The sequence below is a fragment of the Aulonocara sp. 'chitande type north' Nkhata Bay genome, linkage group LG5 (genome assembly GCF_057382095.1).
Source record: "Aulonocara sp. 'chitande type north' Nkhata Bay isolate Kocher_YH1m ecotype deep benthic linkage group LG5, A_spYH_male_GT1.1, whole genome shotgun sequence".
NCBI classification, from domain to species: Eukaryota; Metazoa; Chordata; class Actinopteri; order Cichliformes; family Cichlidae; genus Aulonocara; species Aulonocara sp. 'chitande type north' Nkhata Bay.
The window spans coordinates 44,378,487-44,396,581 of record NC_141348.1 but is presented as its reverse complement, the minus strand read 5'-3'; the positions used below and the strand labels follow the sequence as shown (position 1 = coordinate 44,396,581).

At 44.4% G+C, this 18,095-nt stretch overlaps 1 long non-coding RNA gene across 1 annotated transcript; it reads right to left on the bottom strand.

The window, feature by feature from the left end:
• Positions 1-8,194: 8,194 nt before the first annotated feature.
• On the bottom strand, positions 8,195-10,459 carry LOC147331442 (uncharacterized). Its single transcript, XR_015129259.1, has 3 exons — positions 10,212-10,459; positions 8,396-8,600; positions 8,195-8,315 (listed from the first exon to the last, which is right to left on the bottom strand). It is a non-coding gene; the product is annotated as an uncharacterized LOC147331442 (long non-coding RNA).
• Positions 10,460-18,095: the final 7,636 nt, after the last annotated feature.

The window sequence follows — 18,095 nt, the reverse complement described above, 5'->3', positions numbered from 1 at the left end:
CCTGTCAGTACTTTTAACTCAAACTCAAAGCTGGCCCTCTCTTATACACAGAGATGGGCAGTAACGCGTTACTGTAATCCGATTACTTTTTCAAGTAACGAGTAAAGTAAGGGATTACTATTGCAAAAACGGTAATTAGATTACCGTTACTTTCCCGTAGTAACGCTGCGTTGCTGCGTTACTAAAACCGTGATTTTTTGCGAGAATGTCTCATGACAGTGACGTAAGCGAGTGCGACGTTCGTGACAACAGCTGTGTGCAGATCAACAATGGATCACATATCGAGTGCAGAGAGAGTATGAGCGTGCAGCGTTTAAAGCGTGGAAGTACTGACCTTACTTTGAGTTTGATTCCATAAAAAGTGACAAAAACATTAGTGTCCGCTGTGCGTGGGAAGAAAACTTCTTTTTACAGCGAAAAAACCCCTAAACTTCCAACAAGCACCGAGTAGCTACGACGTAATGGGAAACTCACAGAGAAACTCACGGATTCTTCCACTGACCGCTGCACACCTGCACCAGGGTAAACCTCCGCCTGCCCCACTCCTGCTTTACAGGTGAAAATAGAGCAACAGGACCGCTGAGTCTTTGACTTTATTTATTTTCTGCTGTGTTTTACTTGCATCTATTTGAAAGACTGAGTGTAAACACTCAAAATATTTTATTTTATGAGCTGGAATGTGCAGAAAATAGGTTTCAATGTTAAACTAATTTCTTCCAGTCAGAGAATGTTGCATATAATTTAATCTTTGCTTGATGCATAAAGTTAAAAGATTAAAACTAATAAAACAAGTTTTAAAAAGAGACTTTTCCATTTGATTACATTTTGTATGATGATTATGTAGAAAAAGTAGAATTGGGCTGAAAGATCTATCGCTTTATCACCTCTTCAGGTTGTAAATCGTGTTTTTAAAAAGTAACTAAGTAATTAATTACTTTCGAAAATAAGTAATCAGTAAAGTAACGGGATTACTTTTTCAAGTAACTTGACCAACACTGCTTATACATAAAACAATATAATCAGCAGATAAGCTTTCAGATTATATATTTAAATCCCAACAGAAGGAAAAACTCCTCAGACAGAACCAGGCTCAGGGAGGGGGCGGAGCATCTGCTGTGACCAGCTGGGGGTGAGAGGAGGGAGATGGGACAAAGACAGGCTGTGGAAGAGCGCCATATAATTACATTATATAAATAAATGAAAAAATAAAATAAATATTTTGTTATATATAACATAAGAACAATAAAAGGAGTAAAAAAAATATAAACACAGAAAATCTAAAAAGCTTCAATCATCAGTTCATCCTTTCACCTATAAAAGGTAACTTATGGCTACAAATAAGCAGCCCTGCAGGGATCAAACCGCTAACATACGCTTTCATACTGTTGATGTTCAAAGGCCCCGCCCCCTCATGATCACAGGTTCAACATGAAAAATTAGCACCGCAGGTGGACCCAGGCACAGGTGTGGGGATGGAAAAGCTCACGTAGTGCCTGCACAGACCTGCGTGGGGTTTCTGATGGGTTTGCAGCTATGACGTACATGCAGTGTAAATGTATACAGTGTATATGTGTGTATATATACACTATGTGTATACACTGTGTGTAATGTCTATATGTTATATCAGGGAACAATGATTTATGACTTATTTGTGCAACTTTTCTGATTATAATATATTTTTATGTTACTTTTACTGTATTATTGAATCGAAACAGTCACCCTGTAAATGTAATAAATATACATCTGACGTCACCTACAGCTGTGCAGAAACCTGGTAGGTGGAGCCTGATGGTGTTTGGTTAAACTTTGCTTCTGTCAAACGATGTGGAGGTCAGTGTGCAGGCAGCAGCTTTGACCTCTCGCAGCAACACACCAGCTAATGTCAGGCGCTGACCCCTCACACATCCGCGCACGGTGTCTGTAACCTTTGACTTCTGCTATTATAGACCAGTTCAAACACGATGCTTTATATGACAGACGTGTGCAAACTCAGTGAGGATTAAGATCCTGCCCTGAGCTCCGAGCCCACGTGATGCTGGTTGTTTCAGCCAGTGTTGTAAAAACCAGCTGTGCATGCATCTGTGTGTCTGACAAGCAAACACACTCCTCCACACTACCACCAGCAGCATCTGTTGCTATGCTACCACAAGTCAGCCGAGGGTGTGCTGTGGGTTGAAGTCAGTGAAGAAATTACACCGCAGGTTACACCGATGGAACCGAATCCTCCTTCACTGCATTCATACAGTGCGAACAAAGGAAACGACAGCGCCGAGTGCTCTGCGCAGAAACACGAGCTGGAGAAAGCAGTCGCATCGATGTCAGGATGAGAGAGTCTGAATCTTTCCAGCAGCAGATTAGCTCAGTTATCAGGCTGATTCAGAGTAAATGATCTGCATTTGTCTCAGCGAGGTATTCGATGTAAGCTGACTTGAACGGCCGATAATCCGGCTTTAAATCAAGTTTAGCAGCTTCCTGCAGGTTGGCCTCGTCTGCTGACGTGGCGAAAAAAGACGGCAGCTGCAGTTTGTGCTTTTTAATACATCGAAGCATCCAACGGTGAACAGCGACACAAACGGACTCACAGAAAGGAGGAGTTAACGGCGCACACAGGCCCCGCTGCCTCCGCCGGTGGAATTCAGCCTATTGTTGCATACCAATCCAATCAGCACCAGTTCGGCCCCATCCATCACACTCAACACTATCAGTCTAGTCATTAGCGGTGCTGCTGAACCGTACGGCAGTTTCTGTTAACCCAAATGAGATGTCTGCAGTGCTGCCTCGCTGTTTTCTTCCCCGCCGGCTTTTTGAGCTATGCCTTCATTGCCTGCTGGAGTTGTTTTTCCTCAAACGAGGGGATGTGGAGAATTTACTGGCAGTGCCGCTCGGAGCGGAGAGGGACCTGGATGATGAGTTCACACTGATTACAGCTGATCTCATTCAGTTTTCTCTGTATCTGCCCTTTGTATATTTGAGCTGATTTCTCAGTTCGTCACTCAGACGGATCACCCTGCATTCCTTTTATTTAGATTTAATTAAACATTCATGTTCACCAGAGTCCAACACCCACTGGGCTTCCATCAAGCGGCAACAACATCAGCTGGAAATTAAAGTCTGAGCTGAAGTTCCTTAAAGAGCAATAATACCACCGAGGGTTTCCGACTCCAACGCAAAAGCCTCGACTCTCATCAAATACTGAGTCAGTACATTCAGTCAACAACTTATAAAGATCTGAAAAACTAACTTTGCTCCTCTTGGGCAGTTTGCTAGCAGCCATTTAGAAAATAGCCTTTCTCTTAAACAAATATTAGGCCTTTCATTCAGACGTTGGACTCCATTCACACAGTTAGCCGTGCTTTCAGCTAGCGGTTTCCTAATTATACGTCTGGCTGCGTACCCGGTGCGTTTTTTGGAGCAGACTCAGAAGAGACCAAACTTAGGAGTAAGAAAAATGAGTCGTTTATTATTAATCCAAAATCAAGGAAAAAATGAACAGGGGCAAAAACTACAACGGGTGAAAACTAGACTGTGATCACTATGACAAAAGAACACAATTCAGAGCAGAAGCATGAGGGAAAAACATGAAACAATACCACATAAAGTCAAAATGCCAGGTCACAGAGCTCCTGAAGTTATTACTAACAGCTTCAAGCTCTGCTCGTATCTGACACAATCACATAGCAGTTTCACTAACTCTGTTTGGAGCTAAATTATCTGAATTTCAGGAGCGTTGTTCTGGTTTTCATGCCCCGCCCTCCCTCCTGTTTTCAATTCTTTCACTTCCTCTCTTCTCATTGGTACATGGGGATCCACCAGTTCCTTCTCCAAACCGCAGCTTAGGTCATGTTCAAGTTATTCGCCTTTAACTACCAAAGAACGCTGTCAAACCTAAAATGAGTGAAACACTGGTTATGCTAACTGCTACCAGGTTCAGCAATGTTAGCTAACACTTTAAACAGTTTACCTTCTGCCAGTTTCTGCCTGTGTGTACTTTGAGCTGCTATAAGGAACAATTTCAAATCAGTCTCAGTTTTATGAAACTATTTAGACACAAACTGAGTCACAGGACGTTTTTCCTTCCCACTGTCGCCGACTACTTGATGTAAACGTAAAGCTTGAGCGACTGCTGTTGGTGCTGTACAAATAAATTAAATCACTATTTATTTCTTTAGATTGACTTTTTCTCATTATCCAATCAATTATTTATTCATTGACTTTGGCTTTTCCAGCTGTTACCTTTCAGCTTACACCTGTTCAGGTGTCCACGTGCACAAATATGACCCGGGTTATATACTCTATGGGACTTCCAGGTAAAGATGCACGACTAATCCACACGGCCGGCGTCTGAGTGCACGAATCATTTTAATATTTCTTTTACAACAGGAAACACAAAAATCTGGAGGGGTGAAAACGAGCACAGAAAACATGATGGAAATGTTCACCGTGCAGGTGATCGGCCTGGTTTCTCATCACGCATCGGTGCACTAATGTGTGATAAATGCTTCCCAGAGCAGCTTTTTGTTTAAATATTCAAACACACATAAATAACGGGTAAGGTTCAGGGATGAAATGTAGGATTGTCCGACGGGTTTATGCAGAACTCAGCAAACAACCTTAAAATCACTGATTTGTCTCTGCTGTCGTCCACGCTTCTCTTCCAGCTCATAAACGGAGCTGCAGAAACATTAAACCGGCCGCGCCGGGGCTGAAAAACACTGAGTCGGTTTAAAGTCGGAGACGATCCGTTAACTGCCACTCACGCCGAGCGGTTTCTGCATATTTTCTCTGCGGTGTGAAGTCTCAGAGTGATGTTTATCCACTTACTGCCTTCACTCATCCTTCAGCTGAACACTAACCTTTTGTGTCTGAGTACGCCTCATCAGCACTCTGCATGAGCGTTAGCCTTTCAGCACACAAGTGGATTCCCCAGGGCTCGCTGCCATTTACAGTTTATACATTAGCTTCATTTTCTCGCTCTGCGCATAAAAAAATCACAACGATGAGCGATTTGTGGTTTCTGGGAAATCAACACATTTCGTGTCACCTGCTGTTGCAGCATCCAGTTCCTCTTTCTCTTCGTCTCTCCGGGGTGTCATTTCAACCCTCATAAAATCCAAACTTATTTATTTCTTCTCCTCCCAGTTTCCCAGTACCATAAAGCTTTGTCTTTTCTAAGTGCGCCGCCTCCTCCTCGTGCCAAAGACTGAAACCTGCTGATTTCTTCCGGCAGACGTTAACCGTCACTGTCGACGTTCCTGTTCATTTTCCAACGTTCCACATCGATTCCTCCTCCAGATGTTTCTCCTGCTGATGGAGGAGGCCTACAGTACTGTAAAGACACAAACTGTATTCACACACAGAACATGCAATCAAACACAAAATCACACAAATATACTGTAGAGCCCCTGCAGGAGCTCAGTGTACAATAACGGCACTGTGCTATAATGTCATACAGTGAATATGCATTAAAGCACAAACCCGTATTTATGAAAACACAATGTGTGTTATGTTATAATGAGGCGCAGACAGAGTTAGATAAGCTGTGCACAGTGGTTCGCTCTCCACTCAGAACCTACAGCTGATGGAGACGTTTGAATGCAGCGCGTCCTGCTGTCGTTTCAGGTCAATGATCGTTCTTCTAATCCTGTCGTCAGATGTGTCTCACACACTCGGGTGAGGGGAGGAGCTACACATGCAGTGATGGCGTGCTGGGTGGAGACTCTGAGCCTGAGTAGTGGACACCAGAAGTGAAGGGACCAATCAAAGTGAAGGAGGAGTCCCGTTTACCTCGGTTAGCCTGTGGGACAGACAGGTGTGAGGTCACTGGATGACAAACCTCCTCACCCTGCAGCTACTGCTCTGAGCTGCTAGGTGCTTCCTAGGTGCCATGTTTCATGTCCAACCAGGAGGAGCCCACAGGGAAGACCCAGGTTGTCTCTGAGTGGAGAGAGGCAGGTCACACAGATGCATGACCAACCCCACAGTGTGCGGTCCCAGCAGGCTGCTAGTCACAGGCTGCCCTTCTCTCAGCCTAGCTCTGTCGGAGGTTTCTTCCTGTTGAAAGGGAGATTGTTGGCTGACTGCTGGAGTTCTGAGTTCTTCATCTATAAATACTCAAAGTTGGCACATGGTCCTAATTTGGGGTTTTTTCCTCCTTGAAGAGCTACAGGTGGCTGTAGCTCAGCTAGAGCAGGTCATCCAAGCAGCAGGTTGTGGATATGTGTGACTGTCAGGTGGAAAGCACAGAAAAGCGTGTTTGTATGAACGGTGAATGTGGCATGTTGAGCTCCGAGTGTGCATGTAGAGTAGATAAGCTCCACATAAGAACTCAGAGCTCAAGAAAAACTAAACGTTGAGCAGAAGAATTCATGACGTCTCTGATGGTTCAGACCCCCCCGTCTGAAACCGCGCTTATAGTTGCATGAATATCTTTTTCTTGGCAGTGCTGCTTCTTTTTGGTGCTACTAATGATCCACAGCGATGAACTGCAATGCGTACATCAGTGAGAGGACATCAGCCTTGTTAGCAGTCTTTGCACATCCGGCTCTGGTTGCAGTGGGAAAGCGTGCAGTTTTTAAGCTTCTTGATTTTATGTAGACAGAAAAAAAATCGACTGAAACTTTGATTCAGGTGTAGCGGGAGATCTGCTTTGTTGGCCGCGCTGCTCAGCACTAATTAAGATTCAGGAAACAGAATCGCTCACGGACACAGCTTTCCACAGCGAATCTGCAAAGACTGTGCATCTGGCCCTCAGGTAGGTGGCTTTACTCATGAAGGCCACCCACATGCAGCCAGCAGGACTTTGCACAGGGAGTCTTCAGAGCTACATTTAGAGGGGAGCAGTGCTGCTGCTCAGCCTCACAAACACAAACGGGGTTTTTTGTTTTCCGTCTTCACGTCGTCTTGTCGTTAGTATGGAGGAGAGGCCGTTTCTCATGACTCTCCTGCGACCTTTTCAGCACGCCTGCTGACCTGGACAGGAAAACAGAGGAACGGGTGCAAGTGCAAAGTGACAAAATACAAAGGTGATGTCGACAGTGGAGCGTGAGCAGGAATCTTACAGCATGATGAATCACTAGTGATGGAGCTGCTCGCTGAAACAAACAGCTCTCTGCTGTTTCTCTGCTCCCTCTACTTCACTTATGATACTTCTGTTTTTACTATTTTCATTTCCTTTCTTCATAAAAATAACTGGAAAACAAAAAACCTGTTTATAAAAGATGGAGTGATGTCACCCATCGGTTTTGTTTGTTTGGTTTTTTCGAGCGAGGCGGGACCGAGGTCAAATATGACTGCTAAGGTATCAGCTTAAAGCTAGCATCACACAGAAACAGATACCAGCTAATTATATATTAGGGGACCAGAGGACACCCCCAGCTTTTTCTCCCCCCTCTGCTGTTACTCTCTGTCCAGCTCTGTGTCGCTCTGCTGTCTGTGCTTAAGGCTGTACACCTTTCGCTTTGCTTGCTGCTTTGTAAATCTCTTGCTAAATGTCTGTATGGATTTTTCCTGCTGTTCATATGATTCAGTGTATTAAACTCTTTTCCACAGCATGTTTTTGAGTGTCTTGATTTTAATTGGATCTAAAGAGGTTGGATCTCCACCTCGTTGGTGGGAGAAGGCTATCAGGATGGCTTCAAAATTTGCGACCACACTAGCAGGCAGCTAGCAGCTACAGCCGCCGGCGCCACCATCCAGTGTCCCTGTTAGATCGATGTTCGTGCACCAAAAGCAGACATCAGAACCAAACTGTGAGTCTAAACAAACTGAGATAAACTGCACACCTGCACCTTATTCCAGAGGTTCCCAAAGTGGGGGAGCATCATGGACAGGTGTTTTTGACAGGGCTCCCACACAAACTCAAAGCAGGAGATGAAGCATCGCCAAATATGTTTCCAGACCAACTTCCTTCCAAGCCAAAGAAAATATGGTGAAGAAAATCGTTCCTTTGGTTTCACCTGCACAAGTGCCGAGGTAGGTCTCCCTGCAGGGTTGCTTTTCCCTGCATCGGGAGCAGCGCTGGACAAACAGGATCCCACATTCTTGATTATTAGTTCACAAACACTTGTAATGACTAACTACTCCTGACATTTTGGAGATGTTAGTGTCACGGGGCCGAGTGGCTGAACAGGACTCAGGTGCAGAAACCCAGAGCAGAGACAGCAGATGATGTAACAATTATTTATTAGGCTTAAGTGCAAGAAACGTAGCAAGGACAAAACAATAAGACGTGGAGTTTGATGTGGCGTGGGAAACGTGGCTAGGGCGAGGGAACGGGGCCTGAGATGCAGAGTGGAGCTGAGCAGGGAACAGTCACGCTGAAGAGAGAAGACAGTGGAGTTAGGGAGGTGGTGGAGGCAGCTCTGGAGTGGCCAGTTGTAAGAGTGGCAATTCTTACTTGCAGTAGGGGACAGAGTGTTGAGAGGGGGGTGATGAGAATCCAGGGGAGGCTGAGTGGCGTGGAAAGGCTGGCCTGAGATCCGGGGCTTCAGAGGGAGTGTGATGGCAGGAGGGCAGGCAGGTGAGGCACAGAGAGATTTTCAGAATGATTGCTCGGTATCCTGAGTCCGGAGGTGGAGCGTGAGCCAAGATGAATCCAGCAACTGCAGCACAAGAAAGTCTTGTTAACAAGATAAATCACAGCAAGAACCTGAAGCATACGGGCCTGTTACCAACATGTGTTGATGACGAACTGGCAGTGAAGGAACATCAACGTGTGGCTTAAATCCCTCTGACTTGATTGCCTGCAATAGGCTCCAGGTGTGCAGGAGCTGGAGGAGCTGGCCCTGCCCAGGGGGCCAACTCCTCCAGCTCCAGGAGCCTTACGGAAATTCCAGCCACCCACTACAGACCATGACAGTTTGCTCTTTATACAGTAAAGTTGCAGTGGGATACAAATAACATCAGGCTGATCCTGCCACGATTTGTTCCCCCGGTTCAAATCACGGACAAACAGGATCCCACAGCTGTTTATGTTTTTGTACCCATTTTGTCTCATTGTAGAAATTCATCTCATGTAAACAACAACGTGGCGCACAGCGTGACGTGAAAAAAGGCACATACCTTTGCGTGACGAACTCCGTATTCTTCATCCACACGTAAACGCAAAAACTGAGTTTTCGAAAATCTCCAACCTGACAGGAGTTTTAAAAATCTCCGTTTTCGGTGATTCGAAACGCCGTTTACGTGTGGACGAAAGGGCCAAACGCTTAGAAACAGCTGCGTTTTCAAAAATACCCGTGTAGGTGTGGACGTAGCGTAAAAGAGTTAGTGGGCTGAAGACTTGTAAAACAAAGGGGGGCCTAGCAAAAAAGTTTGGGAACCACTGCCTTACCCAGTCCTAAGGTAACCCCGCCCTAAACCCTTCCTGGTCCTTTATAAATCTAACGGGACCTGAAACTCAAACCATAAACTCACGAGCATTTCTCATAGGCTTCTTCTTACAACCAGAGCAGTCGCCCCCTGCAGGACCTTAAAAACAAAACAGGATTTTTTCTGGCTTCACTTTTCATACCACACTTATCTGTGTCATGCAGTCTGTGGGCCCTGACAGACTTTAGACAAACACTCACAGAGAACGAGGCCCAGCAGTCCAAACAGAGAATATCCCCCCTCCATCTGTTTGCTGGAGGTGTTTGGAGGGAAATCAACGTTAACTTTATGACACAGAAACTGCTTTTCTCAGATCTCAGCTTGCTTTAACAGAAACCTTTCCAAACACAAGCCCTGGATTGTGTGACATTTTCTTCTGAAACCAATAAGAAGCCTCGTAGCTGTTATTTTCTGCTGCTTTGCTCTGTTCCTGAGACGTTTCTGAGAATGAATCCTGTGAGACATCAGCTGAATCTTTGGCTTTATTTTGTTTTAAACAAACACTCCTGGACTCAAACATCAGGTTCAGATATAAAAAGCTGGGACATGTACACACAAGATAAAAAAGAAATAAAGCTTAAACACAAGAAAAAAGAACTCTAATGGTCCATGCTGTTCCTCTTTGTTTAATAGCTTGACTGAAACATTGGCTTGAGCACAATGTAAAACATATCTAAGCAAACCTTACAGACCTGATTCTTTCTGCAGAAACAAAAGAGACAGAGCTGGCCCTTCGTGCGCGGCCTACAGACACATCATGCTGACCGAGCTGGGTTGTCACAGTGGTTCTGAAACCTGTTCAGGTCAGAGTGCAGCTGCAGATGATGATCTCAGCAACGTACCAATAGCGGGTGGCGGTGCATCGTGGACCGCTGGAGGAGCTGCGGACGCAGGCTCTGGCCATGCTGGTCGCTCGGCACGGATCCTCCTGTCTGCGTTAAGAAAGAGACAGGGGAGCGTTCCAAGGAGAAACCACTGCTGACCAACAAGAACACAAAGGCTCTCTGTCTTTCTCTATTTCTGATTGAAGTTATCTGCAGCTTTAGCTCACAGACACACTGTGAGACAAACTCACACCAGCAGTTTGTGTGGTTCGTGAGCTCAACGCACAAAACACGAACAGATTCAACAGAGCCGTGCAGTAAAGGAAGGCTCGAAGCCTGCTGACAGGGTCAGGGTGATGTGAGGATGCAGGCTGCTTTGACGGCATCATGCAGTCGCAGGTCTGCAGACTCCACGTCAGGCTTCACAGGACTTTGTGATGTTTTTAGACCTGCTTCAGATATGAAACATCTCCAAGCACCTCCATAGACATCAATGACCCAGCTCCCCCTGACAAATATGGCAACCCCACTGACGCCTCCTTCGACAGCAGCGGCTGATTGGACACAAACATGTGTGTATCTATGTGTGTGTGTGTAGATGTGTGACCATGCAGAGCTGAGGCAGTCAGAGGTGAAGCTGAGCTCGAGCAGCAGCATCTTCCAAAGCGTCGCCATCACAAACCTCCTCTGTGAGTTTTCCTGAACAGCTCCCACATCACTTCCTCCCCCGTCACTGTAATCACTGTTCACCAGCAAAACACAATCTCCTCTTAAGCTCTCCCTCTCCTCACACGCGGCTGCAGAAACGCTGCGACCTCCGCCTGCCTCTGGCCTCCTTTTGCTTCCTTTCCAGCGTGGTGGCGATTCAGACCTGAGAGCTTTTCATTCATGTCATTGTGCTCATTTTCAGCCGTGCTTCACAACAGCGTGAGCTTAATGTCTGCGAGGGAAGATAAAAAGCAGAAGAGCATCAGCTAAATGTCTGAAATGTAAATTTGAGCGTCACAAGAGACCGGGAGGAAAAAAGGAGCAGAAAGGCTGCTTAAATGTCCAAAGAATGACTATCAGCAGGCAGAGCCACACTCCGTGTTGTGTTATTTAATTTGGTTTAATAAAGGTAAGATAATAAAGGTGACTCACCTCGGTTAGTTGAATTGTCAGGCCGAGACCATAGAAGCATTAATTCATGCTTTACAGGCGCTGCCAGGAGAGAACGTGAACATTCAATAATGTGTGCTTTATGTGCTTAAAGAGCAAACTCTGGGCTGCATTACAAAACACATTAGCTCCTGCAAATTGGATGTAACTGCTCAGAAGAGTCTTCAGCTGCTTGAGTTGGCAGGAACCTCTCCCAGCTGATTCATCGGGCCAACCCAGGAACAGCTGCGTGGCTGGGACGAGGAGCTCGAGTGGGTTTATGATCGGAGGTTGTGTATGTTTAAGATGCTATAACAGAGCTTCATGTTGTACTCGAAAGAAACAGAGGCACAGATTCAATTTATCCTGAACCACGAGATTCTTACCCACCTGAGCAGAACATCACTTTAGGTCGACACTGCTGTGCAGACACGCTGGCTGTACCCGCAGCTTTTAAGATCAGGGAGCGAAGCAAAAGGTGAAACCTGCAGAATATACGTCTGTACAAAAATGGAAACTGTGATGCATTGAACACCCTGGTTTTTTATTACCCAGCTATTTGTTTATTAAGGCAGGTTATTATGTAACTATCTTATTGCAGGGATTGTATAAAAGCTGCTGCTCATTGGATAACGCTCAAAACCTCCTGCAGCTAATTGCAACAGACCATCCAAGAAGCCTGAGCTGCAGTTATGATGAATGAAGTTCTGGGATTCTGGGATTTTCTTTGGATATTACTGAGCAATAATTAGCAGGTATCCAAGTCTGTGTGAGGCTCCCATAAAATCTGTGGATTCATTTTTGTAATCAAGCTAGGTAGAGGAACGCTGGTTTGAGGGCGGAGTCAAGGAGGCCATTTACGTGAAAAGGGAAAGACCATCACTGAATCGAGGAGGGGGCGTAAGGGTGCATCATCTTACAACTCTCCGTGAATGGTACTCATGGAAATTGGAAATCAATGGGCTTTGATCAGTGGTCGTGAAAATTTGTATATTAATAATCAAGAAACAGTGGTGCTGGTTTCAGTTGTTGTGCAAATGTCCAGTTTATAAGGTTGAAACCTGCAGCTGAGAGTGAAGAAGTCACCTGATGATGACGAAACATTTCTCCCAATGAAAACGTCCAGATGAACAGAATGAACCTTTTGGGATTTCCTTACCTGGATGATTGAGCATGCATGAAGACAATCAAGCTAGCTGGCTAACACAGCACATGCAGTCACTTTTGGCGCCAAAGAAACCACATGGCGATGGCCGAAACGCGAATGTTGACGTTTCCAAATGTGCCGTTCATAAACCAACTATTGACTGTCCTCCTGTGTCGCTGTGTGGGACGTCACAGCAGAAACAGCCTGATTTCTGTCAACGAGTAACGTGATTGTTGGCGTCTTCATCCGACTCGTTAAACAAATCTTCAGAGCAGGATTGTGCTCCTGTAAACTTTCACATGAGTAACTGGATGCATTTAATCAACACATTTAGTGCAGCCAGCCCCAGATTCCCTTCAGTCTCAGCTGAAGTGGGACTCAGAGAATAAAATGTTGACATTTTACATATTCCAGTTCAGATTTCTGAGTGTGACAGGAAGATAATTGTTCGATCAGATAATGGAACATGAAAGCATCCCCATCGCCCCGCCCATGTGAGGGCTGTGTGTGTGCAGGCTCGGCATTAACTTGACTAATGTGTATTTTATAGACACCATCGCAGCAGTGTTTCACAGGCACCATTACAATCATGAAAGGCAATAAGAGCGACGGGAAAACCTAAACACATTTTTATGACACTCGTACATCTTCATAAAACACTCGTCGACAGCTTCTGCAGCCATAAAAGAAGAGATGCAGGAGAGTAAATGACAGTCGTGAAGCTTTTAAAGGTTTATTAAATGAAAATGGACTCCCCGCTGTCGTGTTGTGCGATAACTCCCATTAAGTTGTGTATATTTGGAGGCAATCACTTTACAGCTGCTCTCATTCACCCATTAAGCTTATGGATGTGCTGTATGGTATATGTGAAGTGGGTTAGTGTAAATCCTATCATGCGTCAGGAAGCTTCACACACCCGCCCACCGACTCACCTCGTGTGTTTTTCAGAATCTGAATGTGAGCAGATGGATTCTGGGAGTGCAGCGTGTCTGCAAGCGTGTAGGAGGAAATCCTCTTTTTTTACCGCTGTGATATCGTGTTTGTGTGTGTAGGTGTGACTTTTACAAACGGCGTAATGAATACATGAAGACTTAAAGACAGCACGTTGGAGTGAGCGCAGGGTGAAGAAGGTACGGTGGTGTTTATCAATGCGTGCACGCTCGGGGGAGGAGCGGTAACAATACAATGTCTCCGAACATTTGTGGGAGGAAATCACATTCAGGACGTATTTATAGAAGCAAGAAGCTCTGTTGGAAAAAAAACACATTAAAGCCAAGTCACACCTGCCTGTCTGCGATGATCAGAGCGAGGATGCTTTCTGATGTCGTCCCAAAGAGTCGATGCGAGTAAGGTGCAGTCATTAATTAATTATTCAACAGAAAAAATAATGTTTTGATCACAAATATACAGAGAATAGTGTAGTGTTACATCTTCCAACAAACTTATGCATTCTAATAAATCTATCTAAAACAGGAGCGGGTTTGGGGTTTGCAGAAGCCACTGTGGTCCTCCACCATATTTGGATACAGTGGCCAGGAAAGTGGCCACATACACCAAATACGCCAAAGGTGGAGTGGAAGACAAGTCATAGGCATCGTGTGCCATGGAGGGACATTTAAATTTGTACGTGTGCCTGCAGACAGGAGATATGAAGGAGCATACTGATATTTTAGCATCGGAGAAAGGGTCCCGTTCACCAAAGAAGTGCAAAGGAAAGAAACAGTGACAGCAGCTTCTTTACAAAATGTCATCCTCTTCCTCCTCACCTCAAGCCTCATCTCCTGAACTGAAGTCAGGACTCTAACCCGAGCCTCCTATTTCTGGACTGCTGACAACAACAACTCATGCTAGCTAATGTTAGCCTCAAGTGTCCTAAAAATGACAGTTTGATCACATTCTTATATTGAATGGGAGTTTAGTAGGTGACTGTCCAACTGGCTTTGAACATCCACTTCAAAGGCAGTTTTACTTACAGCAGCTAACAACAACTAACAGGAGCTAACATAGGCTAACATGAGCTAATAGGGGCTAACAGAAGATAACAGGAGATAACAGAGGCTAACAGGGGCTAACACAGGCTAGCAGGAGCTAACAGGGGCTAACAGGAGATAACAGGCTAACAGGGGCTAACAGGAGCTAACAGAGGCTAACAGAGGCTAACACAGGCTAACAGGAGCTAACAGGAGATAACAGAGGCTAACAGGAGATAACACAGGCTAACAGAGGCTAACACAGGCTAACAGGAGCTAACAGGGGCTAACAGGAGATAACAGGCTAACAGGGGCTAACAGGCGCTAACAGAGGCTAACAGAGGCTAACAGGAGATAACAGGAGATAACAGAGGCTAACAGGAGATAACACAGGCTAACAGAGGCTAACACAGGCTAACAGGAGCTAACAGGGGCTAACAGGAGATAACAGGCTAACAGGAGATAACAGGCTAACAGGGGCTAACAGGCGCTAACAGAGGCTAACAGAGGCTAACAGGAGATAACAGGAGATAACAGAGGCTAACAGGAGATAACACAGGCTAACAGAGGCTAACAGGAGCTTAGCAATATCCTCAACAACTCACCTCTGTATCACTGTTGTCGGTCAGAGGTGAGCTTCACTGACTCATCCACGTGTTTTAGTAGCACTTTTCCTGTGTCTTAGACAGCTGAGGTAAACAGTGGGCTGAAAGCCGACACAGTAGATGAAAACTCTGCACATCTCCAGAAACACAGATATCAGTGACGAATTTTACATGTATATGATTGTATGAATAAAATGTTATCTTAAGTCTCTTGGGTTTCAAAACTACCCAGATGTTTGAGCAGAAACTATCTTTAGCTGAAGTATAAACTTCTTCATGAAGTCATGAATCCCCTGTGTGTCACCAGCAGCTGTGAGTGGGCCAAACAATGATTAAAAAATACCCAGTGTTGCTATAGATATGCTGAGAGAACCTCATAAGAACTACACTTCACATAGTTGTACTCAGTATCCTTGCATTCCTCTATGCATTTAAATGAAATACACATCCATACATATATTACGTTTGTTCATTAGATGGCCTTGACTAGAGCAGCTTTGTATGAGTCATACCTCTGTGTGGCATCATCGTCAGAGCAGATGAAAACAACCACAGCAGGTTTGCTGTGAAGACCTGCAGAGCATCAATAAACAGTTAAAATAGAGGTTTTGTGAAAAACGTCCTCTTGACCCCAAAAAACATCCTGCAGGATTTACGCCGGTATGTAATGGATGTGAAATTAATCTTCATGTGCTGTATGTTGCATTTTTAATCATCAATTTATCATTGTCAAACAAAGTGATACCTCGCTGTAATTACCATAAACAAATGAAACCAGGGTTGAATGATTGATGGCTTCTGTCTCACACCAGTGGGACTGTCACCGTCTACGGTGAGATTAAAGAAAGATCATGGCGGACATGAATCCTGTCTCCTTGGTGCAGTCGTCTCTACATAAGAAAGTTCTGAACGAAATAAAAAGCCTCGTAAATGCAGCCCGAAGAGTTTTGAGCTTTTTTGACTCTAGTATGTGGAAAAAGACAAAATCTGATAAAACAGGAAATGTGACTAAACAATAAGAGACAAACACTCAAGCTGTGTATGGTTTGTTTGTAAAGATGTAGCATTCAGCACAGACACCTCCCAGCATGCAACATTTCTGATTCAAGGACGAGAGAGCGGAAGACAACAACAATGCGGCGCCCTGAGCTTAACATTACCTCAGCAATGAAAAGGATAAGAAATAAACAGCACAATGAGACGATGATTATACAACTGGAATACACAACAAGAAATAGCATGCTGATGGATTTAATGGACTACAGCTACACCAAACAAAACAGCAGGCTCAGAGAGCGTGAGCAGCATGAGGAATCATTTCAGTTTTCACTGGAATCCCTGAAAACTCACCTGATAATCTGGAGACACCAAAGGCATCATTATCAAACTCAGACACTTTAAACAGGAAGAAAACTGAACAAAGATCAACTCGGTGACCAATTATCCACAAAAATAAACCGTCACAGCTGACCACTAACAATAACCACATCAGTGTTTCCCAGTCGTTGGTCTTTCCTCAGTGTGGCCTGAGATATATTATTCATCTGGATTATACAAGTGTGTCATAAATGTATCCAGTACATGAGCAAACTGTGACACGCTGATAAAACACCGTGATAAAACATAGTTACACAAATAACAGTAACTTCAATGTAATTATGCCAAAGTTAGTTTCATAAAAACAACAGCAAAAACATGCTGCCGATAAGATTCACAGACATGTGATATGTGGATGTGACAGGTGAGACCTGAGACTGGGCCTGCCGCACAGGTGCAGGTAATTAGTCTGTGTGAGTGCCTGGTCCAAGCTGCGTCCAGTGTAAGTGATGTCCTGCTTTCATTTACAGAGCGCCCAGCTGCTGCTTTGCCTTGTTAGATTGTTTTGCCCAGTCGGGGCTCAGTGTGGGTTTCTGTCCCTTTTCACGTGGGTCATATGTTGATTTGTTTTTCACAGGTTCCCCGCAGCGCTCATCCCGTCTCCCACGTGCAATCATACCATTTATAGTTTTAACCGTATTCAATAAAGTAAAGCTTTTAATTGTTTTTAGGTGCTACTGTTACATGTTTAATTTTTTTTGTGTTAACCCTCCTGCCATCCTTTAAAAAACTCACACCCATCACCCTAGGGACCATTCTCAGCCACGCCATAAAAAGACCATATATCCATATTTTATTCCACTTTAAATTAGCCAACCTTGTAAAACTACTTCTCCCTGAAATATTCATGTAAAGTTTTAATTATATTTTCGTTGTTTTAACCCTTCAAATCCCAGTGTTATTACATGAGCGCCCTGTGTTATAAGCCCCAAAAGCCAAAAAACGAAACTAAATATTTCCACAAAAAACCAGTTGAAGTAATATGTGATTGTCATTATAAGTAGGCCTTTAGATGGACCAAAGATTGGCACCAACATACATTTTGACCTGCCATTATTTTTTTTGCATTTTTTTTGCAATTTAAAAATTAAAACTTCAAGGCCCTGAGTCTTCATTGACATCCAAGAAAAGAAGAAAAAATAAAATCATATGATGATAATTTGGGGTTGAAAAATAGCGTTTATAATGGAAGTCAATGGGCAGAAAATGGTCCCCAGGGTGATGGGTGTGGGGATTTCTGCTGCTCAGCCATTTTAGGCTGATTTAAGGAATTCACACTGGAATATTAACATTGACAGGTAAAAACTATCCTGTGGCAAGTTTGGTTATATTCCACTGAACACAGTGGAAATGGCAGCCATTTAACACATAGCAGTGGCACAAAAAGGTCCCAAGAAGGCAGGAAGGTTAACATTAAACCCTTGTGAACTGACTGCATGCCTACGGCTCCGTCTTCCCACGGGTCACATGATATTTCTCAAAAGCCCCAAAATTACAGCTTTCCTGGATTCTGACAGCATCGGACAAGGTCAGCTTTTATTCCTTGCACTGCACGAATCTGGATTTGGGGTGTTGACGACAGTGTCGCCACTTTCTGTCACTTTTCAGCGTTCACAGAAACACTCACACCAACACAATCAAAGGTACTCACAACAGAAAATCAGTC